Source organism: Quercus suber, unplaced genomic scaffold (assembly GCF_002906115.3).
Source record: "Quercus suber isolate HL8 unplaced genomic scaffold, Cork oak 2.0 scaffold_133, whole genome shotgun sequence".
NCBI classification, from domain to species: domain Eukaryota; kingdom Viridiplantae; phylum Streptophyta; class Magnoliopsida; order Fagales; family Fagaceae; genus Quercus; species Quercus suber.
The window spans coordinates 546,212-560,712 of NW_027069596.1; positions in this window are offsets into that span (position 1 = coordinate 546,212).

A 14,501-nucleotide genomic window follows, 5' to 3' on the forward strand; every position below is an offset into this window, starting at 1 on the left:
CTTCAAGAAACGTGCTCATATTTCTTTTTCTTTTCTTTTTTTTTTTTCTCTTTTTTTGATAACATACAAACATATAATAACATGCCAACTCCAAAACTATTAACAGCAGTTAGAGATGTAGAGCTGTTGATATACTCACGGACACCAAGCAAACTAGGCGACGTGGGACAAAGCCCACCCAGATTTTTTTTTTTTATAACACACAAATATACAACAACACGCCAACTCCAAACGTGCTCATATTTCTTCAAACGTACTCATACTTCTTCAAGATAGCATGTGCGACTGAAATTCCCAAGTTTGACGGTAATATTAATCTTGCAACTTGTAAGCCCAGCCGAGTTGTTAATCCAAGTTAGTTGACGATGTCTGCCCATATTCTATTGGCCTATTGAAAGGCCTTCCCACTTTTTTTTTCTACTAATTTTTTTTATGGAGCCCAGAAAGTCCTTCCCCACGAGAAAAATATTTTAGGTTTATCGATCAAGGGTCAAGGTACAATAAACCATGGGGCTATCAAATTATTTAATTTATTCATTAGTGTACAAAACAAAACAAGGAAAAAGGATTTTTCTTTTCAAAATATATAGTTAAATCTTTGATTGCTTCTCTTTTATTTTTTTCAATTTTTCCATCTTATGTTTTATAATAATTACGTTCTTCCTCACAAGAAGCGAAATGCTTCAGAAATTTGAGTTAATTTTAACAAAATAGAAAAACAATTAAAATTTTTATGTAAATGAGTAGCAATGCATTAACTAAGAATAGTCGAATTGATTGGGATCACGAATTTCCTGACATGATATAAGCCCCAATTGGATTAGTACAATGATTACTAAATATAAATTCAATGGTCATTGTACTTTTAAATAATGAAATAGCATGTCATACATTTAAAAATTATAGTAAATGTGTTTAGGTGAACTTAAGATATAACGCCTATAAAAAAAAAAAAAAAGAATATCTATAACGAATTATATTGCGAGTATCCTTTGTATTATACTTTTCAACTCGAGAGAAGCCAGTGTATTATTCAAAGCAAGGAGTAGGTGAAATTTCATGCATGAAACCTGAACAAGGGATGAAGAGAGGTCAGTGTGAAAACAATGGTTCATAGGTACTGAAAGGAAGATTTCCATGGTCTGATTTTTTAAGACATAGTCAAACATGTTCCATTTATGTTTGCATCTTCACTCTAGACTAGATGCAGACAGCGGAACTACCTATTCTCGATGACAAATATTGATTGTTAAGTTTTTCTTGCAAGTTCATCTAAACCACTTCAAGACACAAGCAGTCTGGCTTTGAAGTTATGGAAAGAACATATGTGGAAAATATGAAGATGTTTGAGGATCTCGTAGAAATAATTCATCTTTTACTTCTAAGTTTATCCACTTCATGTATGTATTCAAACCACCAACTAAACCAATCTGACGGGTGTTTTCTTTAAGCTTAGGTTGAGTCGGGTTTCGATGACTAAATTTTCCCCCAAGTAATAAGATCAATTTGATTATAAAAACAAAAAGGAAAGATGTTATTTTGTTTCCTAAACTTTAGGAAAAGTTTGTTTTCCATTTCTAAATTTTTTTAAAAAAAAAATTATCCCCAAACCAATCCAAAATTATCACAACCCAACTCAATCCCTATGGTTGGATCAGTTTAGATTTCAGAACTAACATGAGATTTTTCAACCCAACAATGCCCAAATCTGGGTTGAAAAATATCCCTAACCGAACCTAACTCAATTTATGAACAAAAATTTTTGTAGCATGCAGGCCAGAAAGTTGGTATGACATTGGTTATTAGGTCATCAACATCAAGTTGTATTGAATAAAAAAATGAATGGTTCTCTGCTAGCTTCTTGTTTTTGAAACTCATCAGGCTTCTTACATCTGTCTTTCATAGTTTTTCCTTTCTTTCTTTCTTTCTTTTTTTTCTTTTTTCTTTTTTTTTTTTTCATTTTTGAACACAAATAATAATTATAATCTAGAAAAAGATAATCCACATTTTTTCAGCTCCTTACTTGTGTACTACTCTACTCATAAACTCGGACTGATTTATGTGAGACCCCAGACTTATCTGTAATATCTGCTTCAACAGCTTGTGCAATAGTTACTCTTCTTTATAAGGGCAACATGTGAGCTTTGTTCACGAGGAACAAGTCCATGAATATTCCCCTCTTCAACATGGATGACTGAATATTCTTCATCAGGTTGACGAGAGATATAGTCATTTGTGCTAAACAACATGTTCTACCATGTTTCCGAGGTTTCTCACATTCATATTGCGTCTCCTTTTGTAGCAAAAAAAAAAAAAAAAAAAATTTCTTCAAGACATAACGATCCCATGCATGTCCCCATCCTCCTTAGGTTTATTTATAAAATCCTTTTGAACACTAAAGCCGATTGACCCAGCATATTCGTTAAAGAATAAGTATGCATGATTTTATGATTCAAATCTCATGCCAATTTTTAGCACCAAATTCGATATGTTATCCTCAGCCCCCAATTCATGCTCGCTTCGTTACATGAATACGATAATATCCACATCTGTGAAAAAGGTTTTTTGCCAATCTGGCAATCAGTCCTACCAAATTCCACACATCAGTAAAGAAACGGAAAATTCAATTTATTTATTTATTTTGGTTAATAATTCAATAGTTAGGAGTGGTGAAATTTGAACCTGAATATCTCTATTAAAAATGCAAAAGGATGCAAGAAGTTGAACTACAAGAAAAGACAATAATAAATTTGATATTAATTTGGTATAAAATTAAAATACTTTATGCAAGTAATCATTGTAATTGAATCAATGCTATATTAAATTTTCCTAGAATGATAGGATAAAAAATAATTAGAGAAACCTTCAAACGAATTGTCTCATCCAAATGACTCCATAGCAAAAGAATCTTACTTAACTTAGGACTCTTGTATTTAAATCCTTTACTCTTTTTTTCTCAATTGGTTTAGAAATACATACTTACTAAATATACCCCACCCCAATCCCTCGAGTCCTCGAGCACAAACCAAAACCCCCATACCCTATGCATGGGGAAGGTACCATCTGGGCTACCGGTGGTTAGTTAAATCCTTTAATAATACGATACTACCATTTGAGGTTTAAGTGTATGTTCAATAATATCATGCATTTTGAGAATTACTAATACAACCATGTGTGTCATTAGGCTAGCTCTAGAAGATGAACACACTCACACATGAACATATGATTTCAATGTTTTTTCGATGCTCATTTTTTTGTGGCTAGCCTCATGATTCCTAGCTACATCAATAGTTCTCAAATGCATAATATGATTAAATATATACTTAAGCCTCAAATTGTGATAAATAAAAAATTATGATACTAAACCCAAAAAAAAAAAAAANTTTTTTTTTTTTTGCTTTCAGCCGTATAAAAAGACTTTTTCAACTGTGATGCACTGTTCACGGTTACTGTGCGGCTACTGTTCAATGAACAGTAGCCGCACTTGTTGACTTTTGTCAATGAACAGTACATCTGTGCACTGTTCATGGACTCACAATTTTCACTTTTCAGCAACTTTTTCATTAAAAATAGGTCTCACGATACTATTCACACATTTAAAAATTATTTTGCTACAGTGTTTTCAGTTTTCAGCTTTCAGCTGCATCCAAACGGGCCTAAGTATCTTGGTTAGTCTACTATCATAAAACTAACGGAATAGTCATGTGTCTCTCATGTGAGTTAAAAAAAAAAAAAAAAAAAAAAAGAAGAAGAAGGAAGCACTCAACCCAGAGAAAAAAAGCAAGGTCTTTGAAAGCCAAACCCAGTTCTTTGTTTCTTACAATCTTAAGCTATTCTTGGTTCAAAAAGCCTAACCCAGACCAAGTTCTTGGTTTCTTAAAATTAAGTCTTTAGTTTTTCTTATTGAAAAACCATACCCGGTACTTTTTGTTTTTAAGAAAAAGATCACACTTAGGTGAACAAGTTTCGATATTTTAACAGATTCTTGCTTCTTGAAAAACCATACCCAGACCAAGTTCTTGCTTCTTGAAGCTTTGGCAAGCCTAACAATAATTTAACAGCTTCTATCTCAACAAAAAAAATAAAAATAAAATAAACAACTTCATTCTTGTTTCAACATATCTATGGGGTAGGTAATCTCAATATAAATTAAAACCACAAGAACCTGTTTGGTAATGTTGTTCTAGTAACGTTTATATTTTTTGGAAATACATATAGGTAAAAAAAAGTATGTGAAAATACGTGTGATGTTATTTAAACACTAAAAGCTGTTGTTTAAACAACGGTAACAAATAGGCCCTTGGTTTCTACATCATGGAGACCTTGCTTTTCTTTGGGTTTGAGCTTCTTCTTTTTTTTTTTCTTTTTTTTCTTTTTTTTTTTAAGCTCAAATGAGATATACGTGACTATTCTGTTTGTTTTTTAATGGTAGACTAACTGAGGTACTTATTTGGCAGATATGTAAAGTTGATGGAGTAAATTGGCTAATTAAAAAGTCCAGAGGGTGTTTTGGCCACTACTTGAAAGTTCAGGGGGTGTGTGGGCATTTTTCCCTCTAAAGAAATTAATAAGAACAAATAAGTTATTGTCTCTATGAACTGAAACTTAGATACATGTTGCATGTTTTATTAAAACATTTTATCTAAAGAAATTAAAAAAAAAAAAAAAGTTGTTGTCGATCTCTACTTAAAAATTGATTTTATCTAAAATATTGTTATAATTTGGTGAAGTCACTTGGCACAACCATGGCTTCAAGTCTAACTTTTATTATATAGTGTATAATTCCGTATGTTAATTGGAATATTTTCATTTATGATAAATTTCTCTTAAAACTTTTAATTCTGAAAATAAATATAAACCATTATTATTAGAATAAATATTATTTTTAGAAATAGTTATTGTCTCTTTTGACAATTTTGAACTTTAATTATTGGACATTGGATTTTAGTAATGAATTCGTGTGGAAAACTATTAATTCTCTATTTTTAATTTTGATATAAAAAGAGATAAAGAATCTATTCACCATCAATGTGTTTGGGAGATTGAAAATGTTTACACTCTTAAACTACCACAAACAATGTAAAATGTACAAACATAGTTCACAACATATGAAAAGAGAACAATTTAAAAAAAAAAAAATTGATTCATTAAAGTTTTGGATCTTGATTGAAATTTTTATGTTGTAAACAAATAAACAATGGCCGATAGAGGCCTTAATTTTTTTATTTTTTACTACACAGAGGGCTTTCTTTTATTATTATTATTATTTTTCTATATACTACAAAAAATAAATATAACATAGTATATTTGTATTGAAGACCTTTTTCCATTTGGGGGCTTTAGGTCATTACCTAAATGGCATAAGGCTTTGATACTTTCCATTATTGAAAAACTTATTCAGTATATTGGAGAATAAATAAGAGCATTACACTTACATGCATAGTGATAAAATTTCCTCTTTTTCATTAAAAAATAGACAAAAATAAAAAGGGTAATTGCAATAAAATTAAAAAAAAAAAAAACTCATGCATACGCAGAGATGAGGCTAGTATAAAATATATATATTGATGACGATGAACTTGTTTTCCAACTTTCACACCTACTTTGTTTTAAACAAAGAGTTATTGACCTCACTGCTAAGTCCATGCTTCTATATTACGCGCATGCTTACAATTAATATGCCTAATCTGTCAGAGCATTCACATCAAGAGTATGCTAAAAAAATATAGTTTTTAGCAATTCAAAATACTATTTTATCTATTTTAACACTACAATTTGTAATATACCAAATATCAAAGGTTTTACATTTCTTCCACTTCATTAAAATATTATTTCTTTATTATTTATTATTTTTATTTTATTCTCAACACATCTCTCTCTTTCTTCCTCTCTCTTTCTCTATGTATCTCTCTTCTCTCAAACAAAAACAACCAACCCACCACTCACGGCCACTGCCAACCACCATCATCATCAGAAAACCCAAGCCACTGCAAAACCGAAACCGAAACCTACTATAAAACCGTAATCACCAAAACCCAACCCACTACAAAACCAAAACCCACTACCACTGCCCACACTCACTGCCACTAGAGACCACCGCCCACACCCACATCCACACCCACTGCCACAGCCACCACCAGCCACAACCTCAAAGCCCAACCACCAAAATCACAAATAAGTAACAAACCCAAAACCAAATCACAAACCCAAAATTAAATCACAAACTCAAACCCACAATCATCGAACCACCAAGAACAAATTTCACAAACTCAATCACATCCAAATCACAAACTCAAACTCACAACTATCGAACCATCAAGAACAAATTTTACAAACTCAAACCCACAAAGAGCAGAAAAACAAAAACAAAAATAAAAACATCAAGAGAGAACTAATTGGTCAACAACAGGTGATGAGGTCAAGTGGAGGCATCAGAATATGGCATCTCTACCGAATTTGAATTCAGAGTTTAGTTGCTTCGAGTGGACCAGAACTTCAAGCAGATTGAGAGGGATAGAGGCACGAGTTAAGGGGATATAGCCGTGGGTTGAGGGAGAACCAAAAAAAGAAAAGGAGAGGAGGCAGCATGTGAGAAAGAGAGAAACAAGAAAAGGGCACATGTGTGAGGATTAAACAAATAATATTTGGTTTTGACACTCAGCTACAACAAGCTGCTAGAGATGGTAACTCATTGTAGTTGAGTATCAAAAATCTTAGCATTTGACTTGTTTGATGTAGTAGGTATTTTTGTGTGTTGGTTGTTAAATTAGCATTTTTTTGCATTTTAGCATTCTTAATGTGAATGTTCTCATTGAAACAAATTGGAGTTTTTTGAGCCAAAAGTGGCAAAAATAGTAGGAATTGAATCTGGTAGGAGAGAGATGCAAAATGTAGTTATGGAATTTGGCTAGAAGTAGGAAATGGTGGAGGAAGACCTGTGGGAGAGTCATTTAAATTCTAGTTATTGTATTTGGCTAGAAGTTGAAGGTGATCCAAAAGTAGTTTTTGGCCATGTTTAGTGGGAAGTTTTCATTTTATAATGGGAATAGGAAGTTTCATCAAATGTTTTTTTTTTTTTTTTTTTTGGGGGGTGGGGGGGGGGTTGTGGAAAACATCAATGCTGGTTTATAGATATGTTGTAGCAGATTGGTTTATTTTATTTTATTTTATTTTTGTTTTGGTAATTCGGATAATTGTGTGTTTTAATTGTGGAGCCTATTTTTGAGGGTGTGGGTAGAGAATACGAGTGGGAAAAAAATTAACTAGAGTAGGGGTTTTTTTTTTTTTTTTTAGTAATACTAAGATCGCTAATTTTATCACAACTTTTCCATAATTTATCCACATTGCGAGTTGTAGACCCACCACTTTTACTCCTCTATTCACAACTTGCCATGTGGATAGTTGTGGCAAAAGTTATGAAAAAATTTGTGGTCTTAGATTTTTTTTTTTTTTCTACATCAAATTATTAAATTTAAATTGCTTGAGTACCCTCAAGTAATTTAAATTACTTGCTTAAAGAAAAGATTAGGGGTAATTTAGAGATTTGAGATATGAGGTAACTAATTATTAGAATTTTTTTTTTTTTTTTGGATAGAATTATTGAAATGGAAGGTTTGTTTTTTTTTTTTTTTCCCTAAGAAAGTGAGGAAAAAAAGAAGAAGAGGAGATTTTAAAAGAGGTTTCTATCTTGCCAAAAAAAAAATAATAATAATAAAAAATAAAAAATGAAGAAGAAGAAGAAGAAGAAGAGAGGTAGGTTTTCGTGGGAAGGATAAGGGGTTTTTTTTTTTTTTTTTTTTTTTTTTTTCGATAAATACAGTTGTTTTGAAGATATGGGTTTGTCAGAGAGTGTTTCTGTTTAATAGGTAATGTAGTGGTTTAGCCCTTTATTTATTTAATTTTTTTAAAGGATATTTTAGCCGTTGAGTTGATTATGATTTTTTTTTTAAAGGTAAGTCTTGTAAAACAAATTACCAATTTAGTAGGATTGCACATTTCTTTGTGGTTAAGGAATGAGGCCAGTAGTTTTCTTTTTGAAAAAAATAAATTTTTGGACCAAATAGTTGGCAACAGTAACTTATAGGTATAAACAATGTCCTAATTTTTAGCAATTTTAGAGTCCATGACTTGGAAGCCAGCTTGAAGTCCATAGCTTGGAATCCACAGCTTAGAAGCACCTTAAATAGTAATATAGACTAGCATTTTCTTTTTCTTTTTCTTTTTCTTTAAAATTGAAATAACATTCATATCAATTTTCTAACCCCAAAAAAAAAAAAAAAAAACATGTTAATTTAAGGAAAAAAATATGTATCTCTCTCATTTTTTATTTCTCTTTTACCTTTTTTATTTTTTGTATGTGTTTAACTCTATCAAAAATAAAAAACAAATTAGAAAGAATAAGGAAAGGTGGTGCCTAATTTTATGGGATATAGAGAAACATGGTAAAAAAAAACTGTTTTTTTTTTTAAAATTTTATTTTTACCTAAAATTTAGAGATTTTATTTAGAGTTCATATTTAAGAGTCCATGACTTAAATGGCTTAAAAGCCTCTTAAATTATAGTATAGATGATTTCAGATTTGAGCCCAAAATTTTGTAAACATCATGAGTAACTTTGAGCTGGGTAAAAAGAAAGGAAATGGAATAATTATTAATTAGTGGGCTTTTATTTGGTCAAAACCATAGGCTATTGGGCTTTTGATGCGCTTGGTCTCATTAAAGGTTATGTTTTTCTTGTACCCTTTTGCTCATTTCTCTTTGTAAATACTATATAATTGAATCCTTTAATTAGTGGTTGACTTTCTCGTATTATGCCACGTAAGCTTAGGAGCCTCCACAATTTTTTATATTATTTTAATCTTTATAAAATTATTTAAAATTTTAAACTAAATACCACGTGCAATCTTTTGAAAATCCCGACTACAAGTTTTGTCTTTGAAACAACGACCCTCCCAAAATTAAAAACCATAAAGATCCTAACATTAGGCTCAATTGAAAACCTTAGGCTTTGGTCATAATCATATGCATCAAAGCCACCAAGTACCGCTGCATTTGCTCTAATTTTGATTCAAAGAGCGAAAAAATACAAATTGGCTGTATGAGCTACAATACTTATTTAATTCCTCTTACTATGTTCCTTTGGTCATCTCAAAAATATATATGTACGAATCTATCAACTTCCTGAATTAGGGGTTATATAGCATTGCATATTGAATCAATTTATCATGTCGAATCACTTTTCATATTGAACCAAGTTATTTGATTTCATTCTAATTGTATAATTGTGATATGAATGCTTAATTGGTTCTCATGACAACACTTTATGTTAATTGGTGGCTACTACCTCTTTGAGATTTGGGCAATGTTAATCTTCAGATGTGTTCCTATGTTAAGGGGATTTTTTTCAATCTCTATGTGATTGGGGTTTCGTTCCTCCAATATAAGAGGTTTTTCCTCAATCTCATGTGATCATTTTTTTGTTTCCATCATGTGTATTTATATTTACTTCATGAGTGTAACTAAATCTCTACTATAATTTCATGGAGTTTAATTGAAACCATAATATTTTAGAGCGCAATTTAAAATTATTGACCCAATAATTGCTTGGTGGGATATCTACATGTAGTATTTACGTTATTTGATACCAGAGAGGATGAGTTTATTTAAAATCTGCTTGCTGTCTCTGGACAGTTTTAGGAGTTTAGTTTTCATATTCTCTTTGGACCAAATTCAATGTCAAAGGCCTTATAACTGAATTGACACCTCCCCATGCATCAAGTGCTTAGAGGTCTGGGAGAGGAAGGGTTCGAAAATTGGGAAAAGAATATCTAATATAGTCATAACCATTACAATGCTTTGATATAGCCAATGAAGAGTTCTAGGAAAAACAAGATTACATACCCAAAAAATGAAGAGTTCTAGGAAAAACAAGAATACATACCAAAAAAATTCTAGAATTGTGGATAAAAGATGGTTATAGGATTAAGTGATGCATCACAGTGTATGTTTCATACTTAAACTATATATGGTGTTATTTGTGATTAAGATGCTAATCATAATATATGTACATGTTTAGAACCTTTAAAACACAACCAGATTAACCTAGTTAATTAGTCAAGTTATTACTTAATCAAATTATCATATCTAGGTTAACATAAATATATCATATCAGTGTAAAATGCAAAAAATAAAGAACACAAAGATATGATAACCTAGGAAAACCAAACAAGTAAAAAACCTAGGAATGATTTTACCTAGCTATCCTCAAGGTAAACCGAATCTACTATGAAATAATTGAAGTTTACACAATAGTGACTAAGACTACTAACATCATACTGCTATCTTGAGTAGGAAACTTACTACCACGACCACGTGACAGCTTCGAGTCCATGAACTACTTCTTTCTTGGATTCCCAGCAAGTACAAGCACTCCCACTTGTGTATTTTTAAACTCTTGAATTTGCAACTAAATTGATCATCATGTTCTTGACATAGTCTTGATTCTTGATAACCCTAAGTATATGTGAAGGCAAACACCTCTAAATCTCATAGAAGATTCATACACACAGCATAAAGAGCAACCTTAAAATGTGGCTAGGGTTTTCCCTTTTATACTTAAGACAAAACATAAAACCTCAAACGGGCTTGGGTTGAGTTAGAAATTCTGCAGAAAAAACAATCTGCACGACTTTCGATTAATCGAGTATAATTCTCAATCAATCGAGGCAGGCAAATTTACACAGTAAATCCTATAGTAACTCAATTCCAACTTTACATAAAAACACATACTTTGAGCAAGTCTAAATAAGACTAAAACCATTTTGATCATGGTTTGACAACATTACAAAATGAAGTTCTAATACATTAGTTCCTAATTCCTTAGAACCTAACAATTTATTTTTTCTTTATATGTTATTATGATGTTCTCTGTATATCACTTTTGTTTATAATATAAATTAAGGTTGTTTAGAGAACTGTCTATAAGTGAATAAATATAGATTGAAGAATGAATTGAAGCTAACGCAAATATATGATCCAAAAAGTTAGTTTTTATTAAACCTATATGTTTTACCAATATTTAATAAAATAGAGGATTATGAGTATCATTAAGATCTAATAAGATTATTAAATAGTTGTATAACGTAAGTGAAAGATAGCTTATGCACCTTAAATTTTGTTCTCTACTATCCGTTTGTTTGGTTAATGTGTTTGACCTTACTTTTATGAGATTTCAAAAATTTTAATACTAGATTTGTGGTGGAAATTGAGATTAATCTTGATGTAAAATATGTATTTGCATGATCAATTTCCTTTGTAGTTATTTTTGTGTGCATATGTTGCATATTTTGTATGACTTAAATTCATGAATATTACCTTTCCAAGAGTATAGATAATTTATTTTAACTTTATTACTTTAGATGAATTGCACAAGGCTAATTAATAATCTTTCTCTAATTGTATTTCTTACCCAATTATATATGAGCAAAGTCTAATTTTTAAATGGCATTATGAGATGAAGTTTGTACTTTTGAACTTAATTTTTTTTTTTTCCCATTCATTTTCAAGTTGATGTCTCTTCATGCAAAATAAATATTTAATTTTTATTGATAAACCCGTGTACAGCACATCTTAGAGATTAGTTTATCAAATTTTGCAATACCTTTTTAATTTATGCTTTACTTTGGGTTTATATATCTGGGTTTTTTATGCTTTACTCTGTGTTTATATTTTTGGGGCAATAGTTTATTGAAGCTAATGGTAAGCATGGCGGGGTGAGTCAGTGATACGCCAAAAACGTATTGACCCTTTGTGATAGATTAATTAATTAATTAGCCAAGCTAATTAATTAATTAATCAGATTGACATACAATATGTGTGGCAGGATAAACAAATCACTAATAACTAAAGTATGCAACGGAGAATAAAATAACACAGTGATTTGTTTATGAATGGGGAAAACCTACACGGCAAAAACTCCACTAGATGATTTTCAGGTCACCACTCCCGAAATTCCATTATTATCACAACAAGTGGTTACAAGTAAAAAAATCTCAGTACCTTATACCAACCTACAGTTGAATCCTTACCCCAATACCTAATTGGACTTGTTCTATAGTGACGATTTCTCCTTTTGATGCACGGCTCCCAAGTACGTAACTAATCAATTGCACGAATCCCAGTATGCGACTTCAATCATCAACTAGAGAGGATTGCTAGTTGCAAAGTTTTTCAGTTCATCCACACGATAAAGATCAAGAAGATGCTTGGTCACAAAACCCTATGGTGTACATACACAGCAACTTCTTCAAGAATGATGAACTAGGGAGAAACTTTGCCTCTACTCACAATTTGCTTAAACAAACTTTTCTCAATGCTTGTGCAACTTGTGTACTCTTTGACGACCCTTAAAACAATCCTTTTATATTTCTAGGGTTAGGAGAAAAGACGGTCCAAAGACATATTCACGGAACCTAAGAAAATCATATCAAAATATTGAAATTCTTAAACCTCGACAGATAGCAGCTGTCGAGCACACGGGCTGAATAGTTTTTTAAACTTCAACACATGCTAGCTGTCGAGCTTTAATGAACTTACACTTCTCAGCTTGTTTCTGGACAGATTTGATTACTTCAACACTTGATCTTAAAACACAATATCTTGAAGTATTAAAAACACCTAGATCTACCAAATTACAAGTAAAATGCGTTTTGTCAAAGGATTAGCCAATTACATAAAATAGTGACATATATTCCTAACAAGTGAAACACATATGTCCTAACAATCTCCCCCTTTGGCAATACATGACAAAACCACAATAAACAAATGAACATATGAGAGAAGTCATAAATCACTCAACTTATATTCACTTGTTGAATACAATAAAATCTATCCTAACACAAACTCTTGAAAAACTTTACAAGAAGAGAGTTTATGGCAAGTAGACTTTAACAACCTGTATTTCTGAAACACTTTAAACAAAACTCATCAAAGCATCTTTGTGTAAAACAGAGATAATAGATTTCATACAAGTAATAAAAAGCATGTGCATAAAGAGAGAAAAGAAACAACACATGTAAAGGGTAGGTGAAAGAAAAACATACATCCACATATAGAAAAGAATAAGTACAATGTATGTCAATAAATGGTCATAAGACCTAAAGGTACAAGAACAATGTACCTTCCTCACTACATCCCTCAAAAATATTAACACTCCCCCTACCAAAATGGTCCTATACTAACTCTCCCCCTAAGAATGACTACTCTCATATCCCAAAACTACTCTCCCTTTTCATCACGAGTGACAAAGGGTAGAGTGTCAAGTAGACATTTCATTGGTAGAGCTAGCATCTCTACCATCATCAGCAAAAGCATCATCGTCATTACCATCATCATCATCCTTATCCTTGGAAGGACGCTCACAAAAAAACAGATTTGAGCTCATCCTTGGACACAGTCCTCAGACGCTCATAACTAAGATAGACAAGAAACTCTACCCTGGGAACCCAAAGCACATCCGCAACAAACTGCAGTGTGACAGGAATGTGCGTACCTTGAATGCAAGTGAAGAAAAGAGGTACAGAACGATCAATCTTATGTATGTTGGAGTAAAGCTCCTAAATAAGCATGAGAGGATAGGTGACCAGGACGTCATACAGTGACTCCCATTCCCAACTGTGAAGGACATCAGGAAGGTCAGTGTTGGCGAAGTCCGCTAGAATGACTTGGCGTTCCAAATGAATGCCTCATCGGGAAAAGTTCTCTAAGAAAGCCTTACGAGCATCCTCATCATGGAACCAAATCGGTGGTGGAGTAGGATCAGAAGACGAAGATGATGCCCCCAAACGAAGAAGGTTCCGAGATGGAGCAGATTTACACTTAGGTGCCATAGACATGACTAACATAAACAGAAAGAAAGGGAGAGAGAGAGAGACAATCAGAAAAGATCCAAAGCAGTTCAAATATAGTAAGTATATTGAAAAGAGAGTACGTATGCATAGGAAATGCCTGAACATGTAAGATGCAAAGTAAATTGCATCATGGGCTCAGCCCAATCCAATCCTACCAGCACACAATCAACTTGCACACATCTAAATACATGATAATACTGTTATAATGCTAATGTGATGAAATGCATGAGATTTTAAACTCATTTAAGTGACAACCCATTCCAAAATTTCAACAATAAGTCACCAATTTTGAAAAACCCCAAAGTTTTTTCAAAAAAAACCCTAAAACCTAGGTTTCAAAACATGAAAATGCATGAAAATGAGAGAATAGAAGCTTACCAAGTGAAAGAAAACTTTTTTTAAAAAAAAAAAAAAAAAACACTTGAGGAACAAGTTATGAGAGAATAGAAGCTTACCAAGTGAAAGAAAACTTTTAAAAAAAAAAAAAAAAAAAACACTTGAGGAACAAGTTTGGAGTAAGTGAGAGAGGTTTGGGAGGTGAACAGATAGAGGTATCGAGAGAGATCGAGAGAAATAAGGTTTAGATCACACAAGG